Source organism: Armigeres subalbatus, chromosome 1 (assembly GCF_024139115.2).
Source record: "Armigeres subalbatus isolate Guangzhou_Male chromosome 1, GZ_Asu_2, whole genome shotgun sequence".
NCBI lineage: Eukaryota > Metazoa > Arthropoda > Insecta > Diptera > Culicidae > Armigeres > Armigeres subalbatus.
This window is the reverse complement of record NC_085139.1, coordinates 301,623,006-301,630,020: the sequence shown is the minus strand read 5'-3', so window position 1 is coordinate 301,630,020 and position 7,015 is coordinate 301,623,006. Positions and strand designations below refer to the sequence as shown.

Genomic DNA, 7,015 nt, shown 5'->3' with positions numbered 1-7,015 from the left:
GAGCGCATTTTCTGGTTCATCGACATCATCAATTGACTCTTCATTTTGACTGATTTCAGATTCATTTTGGGCTTGATCATCCTGGGGGACTAATTCATCGACGGCGTTCTCGTTTTCAAAGCTTGGCTGGTTGTATTCCCCCTCTTGCTCGAGGAAAAGATGAACAGTCAAAGGCACATCATTTTCCTTCTTCATCTTATCGTAGGGAAGCTTGATTCATCGAACTTGACGTCTCGAGCAATTGTAACTTTTCGAGTCACCGGGTCCAACACACGGTATCCATTGGGAGCATACCCAACCATTATCATCTCTTTACTAGTGGTATCTAACTTACGTCTTTTCTGCTTCGGGATCCAAACGAAACTCGTACAGCCGAACACACGAATTTTCTCCAGATCCGGTGTACGACCGAACCACATTTCAGCAGGAGTGCCAACAGAAGGCAGCGCGCTTGTTGGACTTCGGTTCATCAAGTAAACGCACGCCAGAGCTGCTTCTGACCACAAACGCTTCGGCGCTTTCGATTGAATGAGCACAGAGCGAACTTTCTCAATCAAGGTTCGGTTGAACCTCTCCGCTACACCATTTTGTTGGGGACTATAAGCAACCGTAGCCTCCAGTTGGATCCCTTTTTGCTTGTAGTACTCCATTTGAATTGCAGAACAGTACTCCGTTCCTTGATCCACAGTCATCCTTGAAATGGACTTCCCGAACATGGCCGTAACACTCGCTTCGAATTCTTTGAATTTCTTGAACACGCCAGACTTTCTCTTCAACAAGTAAATCATGGAGAAATGAGTATAGTCATCGATGAAACTCACAAAGTATCGAGTACCATCCCATGCTGGTGGATCAATGGGTCCGCATACATCCGAGTGTATACGCTCCAACGGCCGGTTGGCCCTAATTCTCGTTCCATTAAACGGTTCTCGGCATTGCTTAGCTTGTACGCAGGTGTTACAAAAATCGATCTTACTTGATTTGTCATTCATGCCTTTCAGCATACCTTTCCTGGCTAAGATGTCCAATCCATGTTGGCCAATATGCCCGAGTCGACGGTGCCACAAGATTCCAATTCCTACCTCACTATGGTTTGCTTGGACTTCTTGAAACGACAGATTGAGTTCATACAAATTTACACGGAGGTGTCCAGTAGCCAACAGCTTTCCGTCCTTCTTCAACACTGCTACGTTCTCGGAAAAAAGCACATCTATACCTGCATTTGTCATTTTCTTGACCGACATGAGATTTTCACGTAATTCAGGGACGTAAAGCACGTTTTTGATGTTGAACGGTACCCCTTTGTTGCTCATTGCGTTAATTTCACCAATTTGACCAGCGATCATTGCTTCTCCTTCCTTGGCAACCTTGATCTCCACAGGATTTGACAAATTTTTCAAACTAGTGAATACGGTCTTGTCGCATACCAAGTGGTCACTGCATCCGGAATCGAGCTTGAATACGATACGTCCTGGCCTCTTCTCCGCAACATTTGCATCAGCCAAGAAACTCACGGCACTCTTCTTCGCTGAATTGGCTTCCCGTTGACGGCAATCTTTCTTCATATGTCCCCGGCGACCACATCGATGGCACTTTCCGAGGAATTTTGAGAACTTCTTCTTCGAGTCACTGGTAAAAGCTGCAGACTTGTCTTCAACCGAATCACCTTGCCGATCGGATCGTTTGCTTTCTTCGGCCAACAGACGTTGCTTGACGAGATCCAAGTTTAATTCTTCTTCCGCTACATTCTCAAAGGGCGTGACTAGAGGGTCAAAAGAGTCTGGCAACGTTAAAAATAGTTGCGATACCAGATCACTTGCAGCCAACGTCGCACCAGCGGTCTTCAATCTTCTTACCAGTCCATCAAATTCCAACAGATGTGTCCTCATATCGGCGCCTTCCTTCATCCTTAAACGAGCCAACTGCTTCCGAATGATTGTTTGCATTGGCGTAACTACAGGGGGGCTAGGGGGGGCTATAGCCCCACCTAGGATCTGGCTAGCCCCCCCTAGAAAATTTGTTACTTTGTATAAGTATTGCACATATCTAATCCACTGATTATATACGGGGGTAAATGCAGAGAAAGGTTTGTCTTCATTATCCAATCCCTCTCTTCGAAACACTACAGCAAGTTGAATCTATTCGCTCAAGTTTTTGAACTTCAAGCAATTGTTTTAAGGCTTAGCTCACGACAAAATCTGGACCCCTCAAAACACGTTATAACTTATGAAATACCAAAGGAAATACCTCATCAACAAGTGAATCAAAAAATATATAATTTATTAGTATTACAAGTACTTAATGGATAATGGACAATTCCTTGAGATTTTCAAGTTTTTCCAGGGTTTTGTTAGTAATTGTTATCTAAATTGAGCGTATGATCTTAGCCTTCCTAACTAATACCAATCCTTAAAGCTGCAGCGCATTTTCACTGTAGGCTTCTTGAGAAAGGTTCGGTAAAACTTTTAGATTTCAAGTAGAGGTAACTAAAGTTGAATAAAAAGAACTTTGTATTCTTTCGGGTGGATTTTAGAAACTCCGCATACTATTTAATTCTCTAAACTCCTATTGTCACTGCAGCAATGAAACCAGTGAAAATGTCTCAGTAGGCGTGAAACAGACCTATTGAGAGAAAAGATGTGTTAAATGTTCCTATGTGTTAACAAATGCTCTTATAAGTTAATTTGTTGCATTTTTTTAACTAAATTGAAAATTAACGACCAATAAGTTGTATTGGGATGTAAAACTGATTTTTTAAATCATCCTAGAAGTTATTCTAACAGAAAAGAAAGGTTAGTTTGTTGTGGTCAGATCGCTGTTTGAAAGCTCGCAGGAATTGTCAGGCCACTGAATTGAAAGCTGGCTTAAAAAGTTTAACTAACTAATACTTAATTTATAATATATTTTAGGTTCGAAGCAAATCAAAAAATCCTTTAAAAATCAGGATTGTGCTTCACATTCTATTTACGGCGAGCGCAAGACCTATGGTTTTCTGAACCTATCAAGGATTTTGGGAATCCTACGAGATTTCTAGATTTTTGTAACAGGGCTAAGCGTCGATGAACAACATTTGAAATATTTAAGTCGTCCATTGATATCTGGTAGACCAACAATATACATCAGTTGAATCGAGCGAAAATGGTAAACTTCCTGTGTTATGAGTGTTGAAATAGAAAAGTTAAAAAAAAAATTAGCCCCCCCTAGGATTTTTCATTAGTTACGCCAATGATTGTTTGGCTTGCCACGGATTTCTTTGCATATGTCGTCTCTAAGCTGGCCCACATATCCTTAGTGGTCGTCTTCTCTCGAACGATTTCGAGACACTCGTCCGATAGACACCCCACCAGCAACGCTTTTGCAATCCGGTCTTTCTTCTCGAACTTGGCTTTATCTTCTGCTGCTACCGGAGCCACTCCGGTCAAAACATCCGCAACGCCTTTCGCTTCGAGGTATACCTTCACTCGATAGCTCCAGTTTTGGAAATCTGCTCCACTTCCTCGTAATAACGGGATGTTGCAGGTCACGTCTTTCGCGGTGGTGCCCATAACCTCTTGAGAGACGAGTCGGAACTCCGAATGAAGTCAGGTTTTATTTAATGGATTAAAAGTTTATTAAGCAAAACGTTCTTAACAGTACGGTGTTCAATGTAGGAATGAGCGTGGAAATTATTTTTCCTAACAAGTTACTTGTGTTGCTATGTAGCTCCCATAACAACGTAACAGCGCTACGGCCGATTGATTATTGCGCCAACAGATGCTAAACAAGCGTTATATTTTGTTGCTTATTAACGTTATTAACGTATCGAATCAGAACAAAGAGCCTCCGCTTTCTCGTCATGGATAACATTAAGGTCAGTTCTTTCAATTAACACTTAATTTGGCTACACTATAATCAGTTAGTTTACTGAAGATTCTTCGAAATCTTGTTATCGATCAATACGCTTCAAAAGTTCAATCACAGACGGTACAAGGCACTTTGAGATTTACCTAATCAGAGAGATAGAGAGGCACTTCCATACGGTCGCGAACTCACTCGCACAGACAGTCGCACGGCAGCTTGGGCATTTTGTTCGCCGGCCACGGAAGGTAACCGGCCGTCTTGAACACCCAGTAGTCGTACGATACTTTGCCGATCAGAGCGATCAGCAGTATGATTTCCGTCGCAATCAGATAGTAGATGTAGTCGGTCCAGTCGTGCTGCGACTGGCACAGTTTGCTCTCCTGGATCTGCACGACCTTGGTCAGGTGCGTGTTTCCTTCGCAGTAGATCTGGTCGTGATCAAACACCTGGGCCTTCTTGCTGAGGAGCCAATTTTTTAGGTTTTTCGCCGCGGTACAGTCACATATCATAGGGTTTCCCTCGAGGAACATGTACGATCCGAGATCCAGACTGGATCGGAACTGGTAGGTTTGGATGGTTTTCAGTTTGTTCCATCGAATCGAAAAAACGGTGAACCGGGATATGAAGTCCGTTCCTTCCAAATCGCTTAGCGAGGCGATCTGGTTGTTGTCCGCATACAAACGTTGCAGAGTGCTGTAGGATTTTCCGATCAATGCCTTCAAACTGGTTATCTGAAATTGAAGAATTTGTGTGTTGGACATACGACTGCTTTCGCTGAGTCCAATCTTGCAACTTACATTGTTATTAGACACGTTCAGCGTGACCGTATCCGGGGGAAGATGCTCCGGAAAGTCCATCAATCCCAACGCGGAGCAGTCCACTTGGGCGGTAAACGTTTTGCGATCGGTGTTGTTCAGATCAAAGTTGAGGCGCTCCAGCGCGCAGGTGCAATTCGTGGGACAGTCATTCTGAATACGTTGGCTCAGGAGAAGCTGAGGCAGAGGAATAAAGTCCGTCGAATCGAACCAGTTGAAGGTTCGGTTCGTAAGGCAGAATGTGGAGGTTTCGTCGACAAACTTGATGCCCTCCTTGAGCGATTCCAGTACGGATTTGCACAACATTCCGCTGTTGCCTCTGAAATAATAGAATGGGAAATTGAAAAGGCCGAACTTCTCATAACACCCACCATTACCTAATATCCAGCGTCAAGTTGGCCCCATGGACGGAATCGTCGACAGATTGTTATGGGAAATGTCCAACGATTTCCAGATTGCGAAGCTCCTTCAGCGCCCTCGGTTCGATTTCGCTGATGTTGTTGTTGGAAATGTTGAAGCAAACTGGCGACGAGAAGCGCGTGAACGAAGTGCTAATCTTCCGGATCGAGCCATCGGTAAACGAAACGGACAGGAGCGTTTTGATGTACCGGTTGGACACATTTAGCACCAGCTCCCGGACGGTGACGTTCCGCATGTGAATGTAGCGCCACGAGCTTCCTTCGGATCCACCATTGGAGGCGCACGCGATTGCTTTGTTGATGTCCGTCACGTTGCAGCAGTACATGGCTCCCGGGATGAGCGGATCGGGACTGCACTCGCACTCGTTGCTGCGATTGTGGCACAGTTCCGGGGCGGCATTGTAACAGCCGAGCTCGTTGGTGGGCGGAATCAGCGTCGTTGTGGTGGTAGGGACGGTCGTCGTCGAAGTGGTGGTAGTGGTGGTTGTTGTGGTGGAGGTCGTCGCTTCCGTGGTCGTTGTGGACGTAGACGTGGACGGGGTCGTTGTTGGCTCGGGTGTTGTGGACGTAGTCGTACTTGAAACGGTGGTGGACGTACTGCTGCTGATCGGTTCCGGAACAGCAGATGTAGCTGTTTCTGCGGAAGGGGTGGCAACTGACGGCGTCGTCATAATGGATTCAGTTGTAAGCGAGTTTAACCCAGGATGTTCGGCCACTATCCGGCATTGCACCACTGTTGAAGTGACCGTTAGAACGACCAACATCAGGTGGAACACCATCTGTTCGGGAAGAAAGAGAAGACGAACAAAGTCATAAATTTACATCAATTTGCAGTCGACCGATATCTAATGTGAAGAGAAGAGTTGGTATCATAGCAGTGATGGCGTTGCTTGCGAAGTATGTTTGCAAAGCGGACATTAATTTTCCCATTATCGTCTGTCGTGTGGCTTTCCATGCATGCAGTGACCGGTGCGGCGTCAACCGTGTTTGCATAACTATTTAACGAGGCGATATTGCAATCGTTGTTTTTTCGTCGTTGCTCTTGGGTGGGCTGGTCGTATCATTATTGTAAAGGCTGTATCATCCTGCTTCTTTCAACCCTCTCATGCTTGTGGAGTGAAGTAAAATGTGTGAAATACGACCTAATCACATTGCCAGCATTGCCTAAAGCGGTTCTCCACAATTTAGGCGCTCTACAATATTGTTCGTCGCGACATTTAAAAGCCTGATCATGTTTGTATTTGTTATGATCTTGAAGAGAATAATAAGACAGTTTGTATTTAGCACTAATACCTATATCATGACTGTTCTTTTACCAGTAGTCAGAAAAAAAAACTGAAAAACTAATGGCGGTAAGCACCAACGAGGATAATACTAGATTTAATCTGGATTTAAAAAAATCCTGGTTTAAATTTAGTACCTCGTTCGGTAAGCTCCAAATCTGTATTAAGCACGCAGCCAATTTTCACGTTGCAGTGTAGTAAGGGAGTGTGCGTGCGAGAATGGTAAAAACATAAATAACTAACGATGACGTTTCTTGTTTGTTTTGTTTCATATTTCGTGGCAAAATCGTATAGAAAAAAATATGTTGGAAGTCACCGAAATCAGACCAGACCAGATCAGGAATCAAGTTTCTCAGGATCAGAAGTTTCTTTAACATTTCACCTCAGTATTCCTCAAAACTAAAACCTAACAGGAATTCACCTGGAGCACCAACATAAATTTCTTCAGCAAAACGACAAGGAATAGCCTGGGGAATAGCAACAAAAATTCCTATAGGGTTTTTTCACCGGTTTGTTCCGGGTTTCAACCAGCAACTCTTCCTGCAATTCCGACTGAAATGCCTTCAGGGATTTTCCAGGTATCCTTCCATGGAACTCCAACAGAAGTTATTCCAATGATTTCTTCAAGAATTTCGTCAGCTTCAGGAACCCAACCAGA

At 44.1% G+C, this 7,015-nt stretch overlaps 1 pseudogene; it reads right to left on the bottom strand.

The window, feature by feature from the left end:
• Positions 1 to 3,881: 3,881 nt before the first annotated feature.
• LOC134216621 (protein halfway-like) lies at positions 3,882 to 6,192 on the bottom strand (annotated as a pseudogene).
• Between the last annotated feature and the right edge of the window lie 823 nt (positions 6,193 to 7,015).